The sequence below is a fragment of the Myotis yumanensis genome, unplaced genomic scaffold (assembly GCF_028538775.1).
Source record: "Myotis yumanensis isolate MYYU_CA2020_CCGP unplaced genomic scaffold, mMyoYum1.0.hap1 SCAF_24, whole genome shotgun sequence".
NCBI classification, from domain to species: Eukaryota; Metazoa; Chordata; class Mammalia; order Chiroptera; family Vespertilionidae; genus Myotis; species Myotis yumanensis.
Window position 1 is genome coordinate 11214888 of NW_027223775.1, and position 17149 is coordinate 11232036.

A 17149-nucleotide genomic window follows, 5' to 3' on the forward strand; every position below is an offset into this window, starting at 1 on the left:
CATCCATACCATTTTTACACCCAGCCGTAAACCCAGCCAACCAACTGTCTGTCCACCCACCCATCCATTCACCCATCCATCCACCCACCCATCCATCCACCCATCCACCCATCCATTCATCCATCCACCCACCCATCCATCCATCCACCCACCCACCCATCCATCCATCCCCCCATCCATCCATCCATCCATCCATCCACCCATCCATCCATCCCCCCATCCATCCATCCATCCATCCACCCACCCATCCATCCATCCCCCCCATCTATCCATCCATCCATCCATCCATCCACCCACCCATCCATCCACCCATCCATCCACCCATCCACCCATCCACCCATCCACCCATCCACCCATCCATCCACCCATCCATCCATCCACTCATCCATCCATCCACTCATCCATCCATCCACCCATCCACCCATCCACCCATCCATCCACCCATCCATCCATCCATTCATCCATCCACCCATCCATCCATCCACCCATCCATCCACCCATCCATCCATCCACTCATCCATCCATCCACTCATCCATCCATCCATACAGCCCCCCATCCACCCATCCACCCATCCACCCATCCATCCATCCCCCCATCCATCCATCCATCCATCCACCCACCCATCCATCCACCCATCCACCCATCCATCCATCCACCCATCCACCCATCCACCCATCCATCCACCCATCCATCCATCCATTCATCCATCCACCCATCCATCCATCCACTCATCCATCCATCCACTCATCCATCCATCCATCCATCCCCCCATCCACCCATCCACCCATCCACCCATCCATCCATCCAGCCAGCCAGCCAGCCACCCATCCACCTATCCATCCATCCATCCATCCATCCATCCATCCATCCATCCATCCATCCCATCCATCCACCCATCCATCCATCCATCCACCCATCCATCCATCCCCCCATCCATCCATCCATCCACCCACCCATCAATCCATCCATCCATCCACCCATCCATCCATCCATCCACTCATCCATCCACCCATCCATTCATCCATCCATCCACCCATCCATCCATCCATCCACTCATCCATCCACCCATCCATTCATCCATCCATCCATCCATCCATCCATCCATCCATCCATCCACCCATCCACCCATCCATCCATCCCCCCATCCATGCATCCATCCATCCATCCATCCATCCATCCATCCATCCACCCATCCATCCGTCCATCCATCCATCCATCCATCTGTTCATCCCTCCAACGCACATTTATTGGGCACCTTCTGTGCATCCAGCACACTCCAGGCTCAGAATCAAGACTCCGACCCCTGAACCCCAACATCAGGAGTCCCACTCCGACAACTCCCCCACTCTATGGATTCCACCTCTTTGGATCTCAGTCCTACGGGTCCCCGCTCCATGGACATCAATCCTGTGGATGGATCCAACCCTACGGACTCCACCCCCATGAACCCCAGCTCTGCAGATTCTCTCTCCATGGGTTCCCCCCCAATTAACTCAGTCCCACGGAGCCAACCCTATAGATTCCAGCCCCATGGTTCTCAACCTTGTAGATTCTCTCTCTACATGGATATCAAACCCATGAATCCAACCCTATAGATTTGAGCCCTAGGACACCTGATCCTCAACCTTGTAGATTCTCTCTCTATTGAGTACCCACCCCATGGTATCAATCCTATGAGGCCAACCCTATAGATTTCAGCCCTGTGTACCTCAGCCTTGTAGATTCTCTCTCTTGGCACTCCCCCCCACCCCATTTAACTCAGTCTCATGGGGCCAACCCTATAGATTCCAGCCCCATGGTTCCCAACCTTGTACATTCTCTATCTATTGGGTTTCAATCCCATGGATATCAACTCCATGAGGCCAACCCTATCGATTGCCCTATGAACCCCAACCTTGTAGATTCTGTCTATGGGTTACCCCTTATTTATCTCAGTCCTGTGGGACAAATCCTATATATTCCAGCCCCATGGTTCCCAACCTTGTAGATTCTCTATCTATTGGGTTTCAATCCCATGGATATCAACCCCATGAGGCCAACCCTATAGGATTCCAGGCCTGTGAACCCCAGCTCTCCAGCGTCTCACTCTATAGCCCCCCTATAATTCCCAATGCCCTGGTTCCCGATCCTACAAATGCCCCCCACTCTGCCATTCCCAGATGTATGGGTCCCAGTCCCCGGGAATGCGTCTCTCCCAGACCCCTCCTCACACCTTCAGCCTCTCCCTGGATCCGACCACAGGGAGGGGCGCCTACCCTCGTTGGCTCATGGGCGGTTTCATTCTCCCCCAAGAGTCCCCTCAGCCCCTCTGAGGTTTAAGCACCTGGAGGGCTTGGCACCGGATGCTCATTACCTGTCTCACCTCATCCGCCTGGTGCGTCCCCCCCCAAGAGCCGCAGGACCAGCCTTGGGTCTCCCATGATGCCTTGAGGCAACATGCAAATGAACCTGGAAACCACCCCAGAGCAGAGAGGCAGCGCTTTTGAAACAAGAGAGCAAATTAACATGAAAATGAAATGAAATAAAATTGGGATTCAAGGCTGAGTTTCTGGAGCAGAAAGAAATTGTCAGGAAGGAGGTAAGGTCTCTTATAAAACCCAAGGCCACGCGTAAAAATCATCGGGAATAAAGTTCCTGAATGTTTTTTTGTGTTTTTTTTTTAAATTTTAAATATATATATATTTTTATTGATTTCAGAGAGGAAAGGAGAGGGAGAGAGAGAGAGAGATAGAAACATCCTATATAATAAAAACCTGATATGCTAAGCGTTCCGGGTCATCTGGTCAACCAATCAAAGCGTAATATGCTAATGATATGCTAAGGTTGCTCAACCGCTCGCTATGACTTGCACTGACCACCAGGGAGCAGACAGTCGACCAGTCGCTATGACGTGCACTGACCACCAGGGGGCAGACAGTCGACTGGTGGACCAGTCGCTATGACGTGCACTGACCACAAGGGGGCAGACAGTCGACCAGTCGCTATGACGTGCACTGACCACCAGGGGGCAGACAGTCGGCCGGTCGACCAGTCGCTATGACGTGCACTGACCACCAGGGGGCAGACAGTCAACTGGTCGACCAGGTGCTATGATGTGCACTGACCACCAGGGGGCAGATGCTCTGACCGGTAGGTGAGCTTGCTGCTGGGGGTCCTGCCGATCGGGACTGAGTGAGACGGGGCCGGACACGCCCTGGAGCCCTCCCTCCCGCGGTCCCTCCCCAGCCGGCCAACCTCCTGTGTCCCTCCCCGGGGGTCCCTCAGCCTGGCCTGCGCCCTCTTGCATTCCGGGCTAAGGGACACCCCCCCCAAGTGTACGAATTTCGTGCACCAGGCCTCTAGCCAATGACGAGAGAGAATCATGGATCAGCCGCCTCCTGCACGCCCCCTACCTGGCATGGACCCCCAACAACCCAGGCCTGTGCCCTTGACTGGAATCGAACCCGGGACCCTCCCGTCCGCATGGCCGACGCTCCATCCACTGAGCCACACCGGCCAGGGCTGTACCAGTATGTCTTTTTTGGGGAAAAAAATATCTATGACGATCCATATTCCAGGCAGATTATTAATTTTCCAATCCCCACTTTAATTTTCCTTCAGTAACAGCCGACACGCGATATCGCATGACGTTCGATGGTTTTAATAGACCGAACCCTCCCCAGTTGGTGCAATAAAAGGAATTATATGAGTTTCAGGTGCACGGCTCGGCCGGTCACGCGTTTATAACCCTTTACGGCGGGGACCCCCCTCGCAGACGGCTCGTACGCACCTGGCCCCGAACAGGCAGTTATTGCAAATATTCATGGACTCTATTCCTGGCGCTACGGTTACAGGCCTGGGATCGGTTTTTTATAGCCGGCAATTTGTATTTCTTAATCCCTTCGCCGTTTTTTTTTTTTTTTGGTTTGTCGTTGCTAATCCTCACCCGGGGATATATTTTTTTTTTCCAATTGATTTTTTTTAGACAGAGTGTCAGGGAGGGAGGGGGAGAGAGACAGACCGAGATAGATAGATAAATAGATAGATAGATAGATAGATAGATAGATAGATTGATACATACATAGATAGATAGATAGATAGATACATAGATACATAGATACATAGATAGATAGATAGATAGATAGATAGATAGATAGATACATACATACATACATACATACATACATAGATAGATACATAGATAGATAGATAGATAGATAGATACATACATACGTAGATAGATAGATAGATAGATACATAGATAGATAGATAGATACATACATACATACATACATACATACATAGATACATAGATACATAGATAGATAGATAGATAGATAGATAGATACATACATACATACATAGATAGATAGATACATAGATACATAGATAGATAGATAGATAGATAGATACATACATACATACATACATAGATACATAGATAGATAGATAGATAGATAGATAGATAGATACATAGATAGATAGATAGATAGATACATACATACATACATACATACATAGATACATAGATAGATACATACATACATACATACATACATACATAGATACATAGATAGATAGATAGATAGATACATACATAGATAGATAGATAGATAGATACATACATACATAGATAGATAGATACATAGATAGATAGATAGATAGATAGATAGATACATAGATAGATAGATAGATAGATAGATACATAGATAGATAGATAGATAGATAGATAGATAGATAGATAGATAATTGATCAGTTGCTTCCTGCACATGCCCCAACCAGGGCCAGGGATCGAACCTGCCTCCCAGGTACGGGGCCTTGACAGGAATCAAATCCCAAACCCTTCGGGCCCATGGGCTGACGCTCTAACCATTGAGCCACACCAGCCAGAGTCCTTCACCTTTAAAAAAAAAATTTTTTTTTAATTTAAATGTATTTTTTATTGATTTCAGAGACAACGGGAGGGGCAGGGAGAGAGAGAGGGAAAGATAGAAGCATCGATGAGGAGAGAGAATCATGGATCGGCCGCCTCCTGCACGCCCCCCCCCCCGACTGGGGATGGAGCCTGCAACCCCCGGGCCTGTGCCCTTGACCGGGAATCGAACCCGGGACCCTCCTGGTTCCTAGGTCGACGCTCAAACCACTGAGCCACGCCGGCCGGGCCCCTTCACCTTTTTTTTTAACCAAGTTCCCCAAACCCCTTCTCTGATCTGGCAATCATCAATTTTTTCTCCTCTGTAGCTATGAGTTTGTTTCTGTTTTCTCGGCTTATTATTGTTGCTACCGTGTTCCTGATGCATCCTGGACACTCACCCACCTTTTTATCCAAAAATGGTATGTGGCCCCGGCTGGTGTGGCTCAGCGGATAGAGCGTCGGCCTGCGGACGGAAGGGTCCCGGGTTCGAGTCCAGGTCAAGGGCACAGGCCCGGGTTTCGGGCTCAAATCCCAATAGCGGGCGTGCAGGAGGCGGCCGATCAATGATTCTCTTTCATAATAGATGTTTCTCTCTCTTTCTCTCTCTCTATCTCTCTCTCTCTCTCTCTTTCTCTCTCTCTCTCCCTTCCTCTCTCAAATCCATAAAAACATATTTAAAAGAAAAGAAAAAAGGCGCCCTAGCCCATTTGGCTCAGAGGATATAGAGCGTCGGCCTGCCCACGGACGGGTCCCGGGTTCGAATCCCGGCCAAGGGCACCTGCCCAGGGCTGCAGCCTCGATCCCCAGGGCCCCCCTGGTCCGGGCGCGTGCAGGAGGCAACCCGTCGATGCGTCTCTCTCTCTCATCGACGTTTCTCCCTGTGTCTCTCCCTCTCCCTTCCACTCTCTCCCCCACCACATCCCCCGCCCCCCCCCCCCCCAAAATCAATGGATAAATACCCTCAGGTGTAAATTTTAAGAAAAGAAAAAGGAAAAAAAAAAGTTAAAAGTGTCCCTGTGATCAACAGTCACTCTGGCCGGCCCCCAAGCCACCGGGAGTCAGGCAGGATCCCTGGGATGGATGTGGCTGACCTTGGCTGACCTTGGGTGACCTTGGGTGACCTTGAATGGCCTTGAGTGTCTCATCTCTCTCTCTTGCCCTGGCTCAGCCCCCTCAGATCCCAGCCGTCGGGCAGGGCCCCCGGGATGGATGTGGCTGACCTTGGGGGTGACCTTGGAGTGACCTTGGGTGACCTTGGTTGACCTTGAATGGCCTTGAGTGTCTCATCTCTCCCTCTTGCCCTGGCTCAGCCACCTCAGATCCCAGCCGTCAGGCAGGGCCCCTGGGATGGATGTGGCTGACCTTGGGGCGACCTTGGAGTGACCTTGGGTGACCTTGAATGACCTTGAGGGTCTCATCTTTCTCTCTCTCTCTTGCCCTGGCCCAGCCCCCTCGGATCCCAGCCCCAATCTTTCCCTCCCTCCCTCCCTCCCTCCCTCTCTCCAATTTATAGAGTCCTCCTAGTTTTGGGCAATTAAATAAAAACATTTACGAGGTTCCCATAAAGGACTTGGAATCCGGCCGGGTTCGGGGGGGGGGGGGGGGGGGAGCTAAGCCATAGATTCCGAGGCCGGGAGGGCCCACCACGGAGGAAGTGACCTAATACCGACGGCGAAACCACCTACCGAGCTCGTTGGCAGGAGCTCAGGGGCCGAGCAGAGCGGGGAGGGGGGCCCGGCGTCCTTCTGGGGGAGCCCCTGGGTGGCAAGGGGGGGCCTGGGCGGGGTGCCCGGCTCAAGCCTAGGACCGGAGGCCCAACGGTTTGTGCGAGAAGCCGCCCCCTTCTCCAGCAGCGGCCAGACTCCTAATTTCTCTTTCTTCTTTCTTTCTTTCCTTCTTTCTTTCTTTCTTTCTTTCTTTCTTTCTTTTTCTTTCTTTCTTTCTTTCTTTCTTTCTTTCTTTCTTTCTTTCTTTCTTTCTTTCTTTCTTTCTTTCTTCTTTCTTTCTTTCTTCTTTCTTTCTTCTTTCTTTCTTTCTTTCTTTCTTTCTTTCTTTCTTTCTTTCTTTCTTTCTTTCTTTCTTCTTTCTTTCTTCTTTCTTTCTTTCTTTCTCTCTCTCTCTCTCTCTTTCTGTTCTCTCCTTCCTTCCCTCCTCCCTCCCTTCCTTATTTTATTTTATATTTTATTTTTTGGTTAATATTCACCTGAAGATGTTCTTTTTATATATACCAGTATTTATGTGTGTGTGTGTGTGTGTGTGTGTGTGTGTGTAGGTCGACGCTCAAGGGTTCGAGGGGGGGGCAAATAATATATATATTATTATTATATATAATATTGTATAGAATATTATATATAATAATATTATTATATAATATTATATATATTTTTATTATATATAATAATGTCTGTGAATAATATATACATTATTGATTTCAGAGAGGAAGGGAGAGAGAGAGAGAGAGAGGGAGAGAAACATCCATGATGAGAGAGAATCATGGATCGGCCGCCTCCTGCACGCCCCCTACTGGGGATGGAGCCCACAACCCGGGCCTGTGCCCTTGACCGGGAATCGAACCCGGGACCTCCTGGTTCCTAGGTCGACGCTCAACCACTGACTCACACCGGCTGGGCTCCATTGATATTTTATTTTTTATGTTTTTTAAAAATATATTTTATTGATTTTTTACAGAGAGGAAGGGAGAGGGATAGAGAGCTAGAAACAGCGATGAGAAAGAAACATCGCTCAGCTGCCTCCTGCACACGCCCCCCACTGGGGATGTGCCCACAACCGAGGTCCATGCCCTTGACTGGGAATCGAACCCGGGACCCTTCAGTCCGCAGGCCGATGCTCTATCCACTGAGCCACACCGGTTACGGCGTCCATTGATATTTTAGGGAGAGTGGAAGGAAGGGAGGGAAGGGAGATAGAGAGACAGACAGAGAGAGAGAGACATTCATCTGAGAAAGACACATTGATTTACCGCCTCCCTTGACGGGGAATCGAACCCGGGACCCTTGGGTTCCTGGGCTGGTGCGGTAACCACTGAGCAACACCAGCCCAGCCACGTCCGAACTTTTTACCCGGGTGCTGGGTTCACCGGTGCTCTTAGCGTATTAAAACGAGCCCCTCGCAGGCTGAAACGACGTAGCCCTAAGACTGTATAGCAGAGTCTTAAAAAATAATTGAGATTTAAGGGTAAGATTCTATAAGGTACGTGAACAGAGGCTCCAGGGCTCCCGAGCCAAATGCCTGACTCCCGTTTCAAACCCCCGAGGATTCGTGGAAACAACAACCATCATCAGATGTGGCCGGGCTCCTGGGCCACCTGCTACGTTAGGAAAAAAGAAAAAAAAAAAATGGAAACCACTCCCTGGCACCCTGAGCTTCTCCACCCAGGAAAGGTACTTCACACCTCCAGCCATCTGCAAAGGCAGCCTCCTCTTTGGGAACTCTCTCGGCCCTGATGGTGCCCGGCGAACTCCTATTCACCCTGCAAAACCCCACCGGCCCGATCCCTCCGGGCTCATCTTGAGATGTGCCTGTCAGATCAAGGCTGAGCCCTTCCTACCCATGAAAGGCACCCCCCTCCACACACCTCCAGTCGTGTGCAAAGGCAGCCTCCTCTTTGGGAACTCTCTCAGTCCCGAGGGTGCCTGGTGAACTCCTATTCACCCCGCAAAACCCCATCAGCCCGATCCCTCTGGGCTGACCTCGAGATGTGCGTGTCAGAACAAGGCTGAGCCCTTCCTACCCATGAAAGGTACCCCGCTCCACACACCTACAGTAGTGTGCAAAGGCAGAATCCTCTTTGGGAACTCAGCCCTGAGGGTGCCTGGTGAACTCCTATTCACCCCGCAAAACCCCACCGGCCCGATCCCTCCGGGCTCACCTCGAGATGTGCGTGTCAGAACAAGGCTGAGCCCTTCCTACCCATGAAATGCACCCCCCTCCACACACCTCCAGCCGTGTGCAAAGGCAGCCTCCTCTTTGGAAACTAACTCCTCCCCAAAGGTGCCTGGCAAACTCCTATTCACTCCGCAAAACCCCACTGGCCTGATCCCTCCAGGCTGACCTCGAGATGTGCGTGTCAGAACAAGGCTGAACCCTTCCTACCCATGAAAGGTACCCCCCTCCACACACATCCAGCCGTGTGCAAAGGCAGCTTCCTCTTTGGGAACTCTCTCGGCCCCGAGGGTGCCTGGCGAACTCCTATACACCCCGCAAAACCCCACCGGCCCAATCCCTCCAGGCTCACCCCGAGATGTGCGTGTCAGAACAAGGCTGAGCTCTTCCTCCTGTTTTTTTCTTTTTTTGCCGCTGCCCTGGTCCCGCTCCCCATCCCTGGGGCCCACAACACACTCGGAGTCTCATCTTCTCCCTGAAATCTTCATTTCAGGCGAATTTCCAGCGTGAGAGGGGTCGAGGGCTTCAGCGTCCACACACCGGTGGTAGGTGAAGCCACGGCCGCTGACATGGCAAGTGTCTGTGTTAACAGAGAACAGAGTCCTGGCCAGTTTGGACTCACATGGATGTTTCTGTCTGTCTTTCCCTCTGTCTTCCATTCTCCCTAAAAAAAAATAAAAAATTAAAAAAAGTCAATGGAAAAATATCCTTGGGTGAGGATTTATTTTTTTTTTAAAAAAAGAAGGAACATGGAACAAATTCACAGAAGGGAGAGATTGCATCGAAGCAGTCATGTCTGATCTTCTGCAAAAACAATAATTTTTATTATTTTTATTATTGGGTTTTTTTGCATGTGTTGGCCTGTGTTTCCAGAACAGGGTTGCGGGGAATCGCAAAGGTGACGTCGCTCCATCCCACACGGGTCCTAATTGCTGGGGAGTCTGAGGAGGGAACAGACCACCTCAAACCCGGGGAGAAAAATGTTTATGGGAAGACGGTCAACCGGACCACACAGGGGCCCGGGGAACATGAAACTATACTTATTACGCGTGCACGTAGGGACATTAGCAATTTCGGGCGGAGCGTCATTTGTGCAAGAAATGCTGACTCTCGCATTCATTTATTTCCTGAATTTGGGGCGGGAGGCCTGGTTGAATTCCGCCCTCGAAGCCTGGGCCAAAACCCGTGTCTGGTCAAGACGCCGACTTGGGAGGGAAAGAGAAGGATGAGATGAACGTTTGCCCCCAAAATCCTGCAAACGTCTCGCTTCTGCAGGCAAAAACCACACGATGATCCCCCAAAAAACGATTGGGGGATTCCCCGGTTCTCCAAGCCACACGAAGGTCAGGCGCCGGCCCCTGATTAAAAAAAGAAAAAAAAGAAAGAAAAAGAAAAAGAAAGAAAAGAAAAAAAAACACTTTCAAACCCCTAAATGGGCAAAAGTGAATATTAGGCTGATGGTGTTCTGTCTGTGAAAATGGCACAGCGCCCTCTTGTGGACCCTGGGAGTCCTGTCCGTGAACACAGCACAGCGCCCCCTAGTGGATCCTGGGAGTCCTGTCCGTGAACACAGCACAGCGCCCCCTAGTGGATCCTGGGTGTTCTGTGAACACAGCACCGCGCCCCCTAGATCCTGGGTGTTCTGTCTGTGAACATGGCACAGCGCCCCCTAGATCCTGGGTGTTCTGTCTGTGAACAGGGCACAGCGCCCCCTAGTGGATCCTGGGCGTTCTGTCTGTGAACACAGCACAGCGCCCCCTAGTGGACCCTGGGCGTTCTGTCTGTGAACACAGCACCGCGCCCCCTAGATCCTGGGTGTTCTTTCTGTGAACACGGCACAGCGCCCCCTAGTGGACCCTGGGAATTCTGTCTGTGAACACAGCACAGCGCCCCCTTGTGGATCCTGGGCGTTCTGTCTGTGAACATGGCACAGCGCCCCCTAGTGGATCCTGGGCGTTCTGTCTGTGAACATGGCACAGCGCCTCCTAGTGGACCCTGGGCGTTCTGTCTGTGAACACAGCACCGCGCCCCCTAGATCCTGGGTGTTCTGTCTGTGAACATGGCACAGCGCCCCCTAGTGGACCCTGGGTGTTCTGTCTGTGAACACGGCACAGCGCCCCCAGTGGACCCTGGGAATTCTGTCTGTGAACACAGCACAGCGCCCCCTTGTGGATCCTGGGCGTTCTGTCTGTGAACATGGCACAGCGCCCCCTAGTGGACCCTGGGTGTTCTGTCTGTGAACACAGCACAGCGCCTCCTAGTGGTTCCTGGGCGTTCTGTCTGTGAACATGGCACAGCGCCCCCTAGTGGATCCTGGGCGTTCTGTCTGTGAAGAGGGCACAGCACCCCCTTGTGGATCCTGGGTGTCCTGTCTGTGAACACAGCACAGCACCCCCTAGTGGATCCTGGGAATTCTGTCTGTGAACAGGGCACAGCACCCCCTAGTGGATCCTGGGAATTCTGTCTGTGAACAGGGCACAGCACCCCCTTGTGGATCCTGGGTGTCCTGTCTGTGAACACAGCACAGCACCCCCTAGTGGATCCTGGGAATTCTGTCTGTGAACAGGGCACAGCACCCCCTTGTGGATCCTGGGTGTCCTGTCCATGAACACAGCACAGCGCCCCCTAGTGGATCCTGGGAATTCTGTCTGTGAACAGGGCACAGCGCCCCCTAGTGGATCCTGGGTGTCCTGTCCATGAACACAGCACAGCGCCCCCTAGTGGATCCTCACTCCGCTGTGAGCATGTCCCCTGAGGGCGGACAGTTAAATACGCAGAAACTTTCAAAAACGTGTTTTGGGCCCTAACCAGTGTGGCTCAGTGGATAGAGCGCCGGCCTGCGGACTGAAGGGTCCCGGGTTCGATTCCGGTCAAGGGCATGTACGTTGGTTGCGGGCACATCCCCAGTAGGGGGCGTGCAGGAGGCAGCTGATCGATGTTTCTCTCTCATCATCGATGTTTCTAACTCTCTATCCCTCTCCCTTCCTCTCTGTAAAAAAATCAGTAAAATATATATTAAAAAACGTGTTTGGGGCCAGGGTTTCTACGCGGGCAGACGACCCCCAACTCTGATCCCTCGGCTCAAAAAATTCCAGCAAAATTTCTCACAAAGGACTTGAATGCCAGAGTCCTTTTATTTATTTATTAATTATTATTTTTAAAAAATATGTTTTTATTGATTTCAGAGAGGAAGGGAGAGGAGGAGAGAGAGAGAGAGAGAGACATCCATGATGAGAGAGAATCATGGACCGGCCGCCTCCTGCACGCCCCCTCCTGGGAATCGAGCCCACAACCCAGGCATGTGCCCTTGACCGGGAATCGAACCCGGGACCCTTCAATCCCCAGGCCGACTCTCTATCCACAGAGCCACACCAGCTAGAATGCCGGAGTCCTTTTAAAGTTTAATCCCACGGGCTCTGGGGCCTGGGTGGCTCAGTGGGTGAGCGCCGACCTGTGAACCAGGAGGCCAGGGTTCGATTCCCGGTCAAGGACACATGCCTGGGTTGTGGGTTCGATCCCCAGTAGGGGGCGCGTGCCAGGCCCAGCTTGATTCTCTTTCATCCCTGATGTTTCTTTCTCCTTCTCCCTCTCCCTTCCTCTCTGAAGTCAATAAAAAACATAATTAAAAAAACAGAAAGTTTCCAAACGTAAAGCATTAAACAGTCCAATGCTCTTCTAACAGTAGAGCCAAAAAATAAATAAAATAATAATAATAAAAAAAAAAACTGGAAGCGACTTCATGTTAAAAAATCAGCAGCGACCGGGCCAACTCCTCGGACACGTGCGGGCGCCTCCTTTTCCCACTTTCCTGCCGAAAGCAGCCGTCAGCTTTCATCATGTCCGCCTGCGGGTTGTAAAGAGCAATTCCTGCAAACAGCTCGGAGTCTGCAACACGCATCCGACATAAAAGAAAAAATGCCTGATGAGTGAGGGAGGACAGAAAAGGGGAAAAAAATATTGCATGAAGCTTGCAAGAATCCTAGAGGGAAAAGAAAAAAAAAATGCATGAAGTTTGTAAGAATCCTGGAGGGAAAAGAAAAAAAATTGCAGCCCTGGCCAGTGTGGCTCAGTGGATAGAGCGTCGGCCTGCGGACTCAAGGGTCCCGGGTTCGATTCCCGGTCAAGGGCATGGACCTTGGTTGAGGGCACATCCCCAGTGGGGGGCGTGCAGGAGGCAGCTGGTGGATGTGTCTCTCTCATCGATGTTTCTGACTCTCTGTCCCTCTCCCTTCCTCTCTGTAAAAAAAAAAAAAATCAATAAAATATATTTTTAAAAAAATTTCATGAAGTTTGCAAGAATCCTAGAAGGGCAAAAACAATTACAGCCCTGGCCGGTGTGGCTCAGTGGATAGAGCATCGGCCTGAGGACTGAAGGGTCCCGGGTTCGATTCCCGATCAAGGGCATGGACCTTGGTTGCGGGCACATCCCCAGTGGGGGGTGTGCAGGAGGCAGCTGGTGGATGTGTCTCTCTCATCGATGTTTCTGACTCTCTATCCCTCTCCCTTCCTCTCTGTAAAAAATCAATAAAATATAATATTTTTTAAAAAATCGCATGAAGTTTGCAAGAATCCTAGAGAGAAAAGGAAAAAAAATTGCATGAAGTTTTCAAGAATTCTAGAGGGGGAAAAAAAATATTACAGCCCTGGCCGGTGTGGCTCAGTGGATAGAGCGCCGGCCTGCGGATTGAAGGGTCCCGGGTTCGATTCCCGATCAAGGGCATGTACCTTGGTTGCGGGCACATCCCCAGTGGGGGGCGTGCAGGAGGCAGCTGATGGATGTTTCTCTCTCATCGATGTTTCTAACTCTCTGTCCCTCTCCCTTCCTCTCTGTAAAAAATCAATAAAATATAATATTTTTTAAAAAATTGCCTGAAGTTTGCAAGAATCCAAGAGAGAAAAGAAAAAAAAAATGCATGAAGTTTGCAAGAATCCTGGAGGGAACAGAAAAAAAAAAAGGGAGAGATGGAGAGTCCGGCATCCCCGGCATCACAGACAATTTAACAGCCAACTCCGTGTTCTGCAGCTCACAGCGGCCCCTGCAACACAGGCCACGAGTTCGAAAAGATGATAAACAGATGTGGCGGGATCACGGGGGCCCACAGCTCGCTCCTTGCAACCACCCCAAATTCTGCACGAGCTGGGGGGGGGGGGGATGCGGCCACATGGGAACATCCCCCATAGCAGATGCCGGAAGCTTAAAAAGCATTTCCAAGGTGTTGCTGCTCGAGTGGGTAGCCGAGACCTTGGGTGATGGCAGGAAGGGGTCCCCGGCCGCAGACACTGGGGAGACACACACACAAAAAAAGAAGAAGAAATATTAAAAAAAAAGAAAAAAAAAGAGGCCTGGGTTCGGACAAGAATGCATGTGCGTGTGTGTATGTGCTTTCGTTGTTGGGGTTGAAAAGGTGATTCATGGGCGACATAATTAAGGACAAGGCTGATGTCTCCTTGGGGGATGGAGAGAAATAACGTAGGGTTTTTTGAATAAAAATTTTGTTTAAATTGATTTCAGAGAGAGAGAGAGAGAGAGAATCGTGGATCGGCCGCCTCCTGCACGCCCCCTACTGGGGATGGAGCCCGCAACCCCAGGCATATGCCCTGACCAGGAATCGAACCCATGACCTCCTGGTTCATAAGTCAATGTTAAACCACTGAGCCTCACAGAACGGGTCTTGTTGATTATTTTTTTTTGGAAGGAGAGAGAGAGAGAGAGAGAGAGAGAAAGGTTGAAGCTGAACTGAATTCCTTTTATTTATTTATTTTTAAAATAAGTTTTATTGATTTCAGAGAGAGGAAGGGAGAGGGAGAGAGAGAAACATGCATGAGGAGAGAGAATCATGGATCGGCCGCCTCCTGCACGCCCCCTACTGGGGATGGAGCCTGCAACCCGGGCATGTGCCCTTGACCGGGAATCGAACCCAGGACCTCCTGGCTTATTGGTCGACGCTCAACCACTGAGCCACGCCGGCCGGGCTAATTTTGGATTTTTAACCGTGCGTCTCTGTGCCTCATGCTGGCAGACATAAATGCAAGAAATAAATGTGTTTCCTGGGACTTTCAGGGAGTTTAAATCTCGAAAGGGGTCTGATGAAATATACTAGAGGCCCCGTGCACGACATTCGCACACTGAGGTGGGGTCTCGGAGTCCAGGAGCCCTCAGGGGATGTCCGACTACCGGGGAGGTGGGAGAGGCTCCTGCCATGGCCGCTGTGCTGGCAGCCATGAGCCCGGCTTCTGGCTGAGCAGCGCTCACCCTACGTTGAGTGTCTGCCCCCTGGTGGTCAGTGTATGTCATAGCTACCGGTCGGAGCGTCTGCCCCTTGGTGGTCAGTGCATGTCATAGCTACCGGTCGGAGCGTCTGCCCCCTGCTGGTCAGTGAGGGTCATAGCTACCGGTCGGAGCGCCTGCCCCCTGGTGGTCAGTGTGTGTCATAGCTACTGGTCGGAGCGTCTGCCCCCTGGTGGTCAGTGCGTGTCATAGCTACAGGTCGGAGCGTCTGCCCCCTGGTGATCAGTGCGCGTCATAGCTACCGGTCGGAGCGTCTGCCCCCTGGTGGTCAGTGCGCGTCATAGCTACCGGTCAGAGTGTCTGCCCCCTGGTGGTCAGTGCACATCAAAGCTACAGGTCGGAGCGTCTGCCCCCTGGTGGTCAGTGTGTGTCATAGCTACCGGTCGGAGCGTCTGCCCCCTGGTGGTCAGTGCACGTCATAGCTACCGGTCGGAGCGTCTGCCCCCTGGTGGTCAGTGCACGTCATAGCTACCGGTCGGAGCGTCTGCCCCCTGGTGGTCAGTGTGTGTCATAGCTCCCGGTCGGAGCGTCTGCCCCCTGGTGGTCAGTGCGCGTCATAGCTACCGGTCGGAGAGTCTGCCCCCTGGTGGTCAGTGCACGTCATAGCTACCGGTCGGAGAGTCTGCCCCCTGGTGGTCAGTGCGCGTCATAGCTACCGGTCGGAGCGTCTGCCCCCGGTGGTCAGTGTGTGTCATAGCTACCGGTCGGAGCGTCTGCCCCCTGGTGGTCAGTGCGCGTCATAGCTACCGGTCGGAGTGTCTGCCCCCTGGTGGTCAGTGCGCGTCATAGCTACCGGTCGGAGAGTCTGCCCCCTGGTGGCCAGTGCATGTCATAGCTACCGGTCGGAGCGTCTGCCCCTGGTGGTCAGCGTGTGTGTCATATCTACCGGTCGGAGCATCTGCCCCCTGGTGGTCAGTGCACGTCATAGCTACCGGTCAGATGGTCAAATGGTCAGATGGTTGCTCAGGATTTTATATATAGATTTTTATTGATTTCAGAGAGAGGAAGGGAGAGGCAGTGAGAAAGAGAAACATCCATGATGAGAGAGAATCATGGATCAGCCGCCTCCTGCACGCCCCCTGCTGGGGATGGAGCCCACAACCCGGGCCTGTGCCCTTGACCGGGAATCGAACCCGTGACATCCTGGTTCCTAGGTCGACGCCAACCACTGAGCCACACCGGCCGGGCCAGGGGGCATTTTGAGATCCATGAAAAAGCTTGAAGGGGCCGAAGGGACCCACCCACATGGCCCCCTGCATCCCTGCTTCTCCATCTCTCTGCTCTTTCAATCCCCCCCGCCCCCCATGTATTATTCCCTATATACGCTTTATTTTATTTTATTTTATTTTATTTTATTTTTTTTTTCGGTGAGATGGATGCTTTAATATCAGCTTTCAAAATGACAGATTAGCACCGCCAGTTAATCAGGGCCATTAGCGGATAAATATCCGTAATCCGATCACCTCGGTAATTTCTCTTCCAATAATGCGATTTGCCAAATGCAAGCGATTAAGTCATTAGCTCCTATCTGCATAGATGACGAAGGTCCCCGAGCCAGGCCCATCACCCCAGGTAATTAAAGGCATTTCTGTTCATCACCAACATCCCTCCCCGCCCGCACCCCCGAGAGATGGACATTCTCGGGGTACCCCCTCCCCAGCCCCCCATCGTCGCCCTTAGACTTTGGTAAAAGCACAAAATCCTTTAAAATGGCTCGTTGTCGGCCAACAAGGCCACCCACACACATGCCGTGTCTGTCGTGGACACTGGGGGACCTTCATTTCTCTGCCTTCTTTTTAAATTTATTTTAAATCTTTATTGTTCCCCCCGTGAACCTCCTCCAGCCCCCCTGGCCCCCCACCCCAGGCCCTCACCACCCCGTTGTCCATGCACTGTATATAATAGAAGCCTCATATGCTAAGTGTGCGGTTGTCTGGCTGGCCGTTCAACCAATCAAAGCGTAATATGCTAATGATCTGCTAAGGCCGCTCAACCGCTCGCTATGACGTGCACTGACCACCAGGGGGCAGACAGTCGACCAGTCGCTATGACGTGCACTGA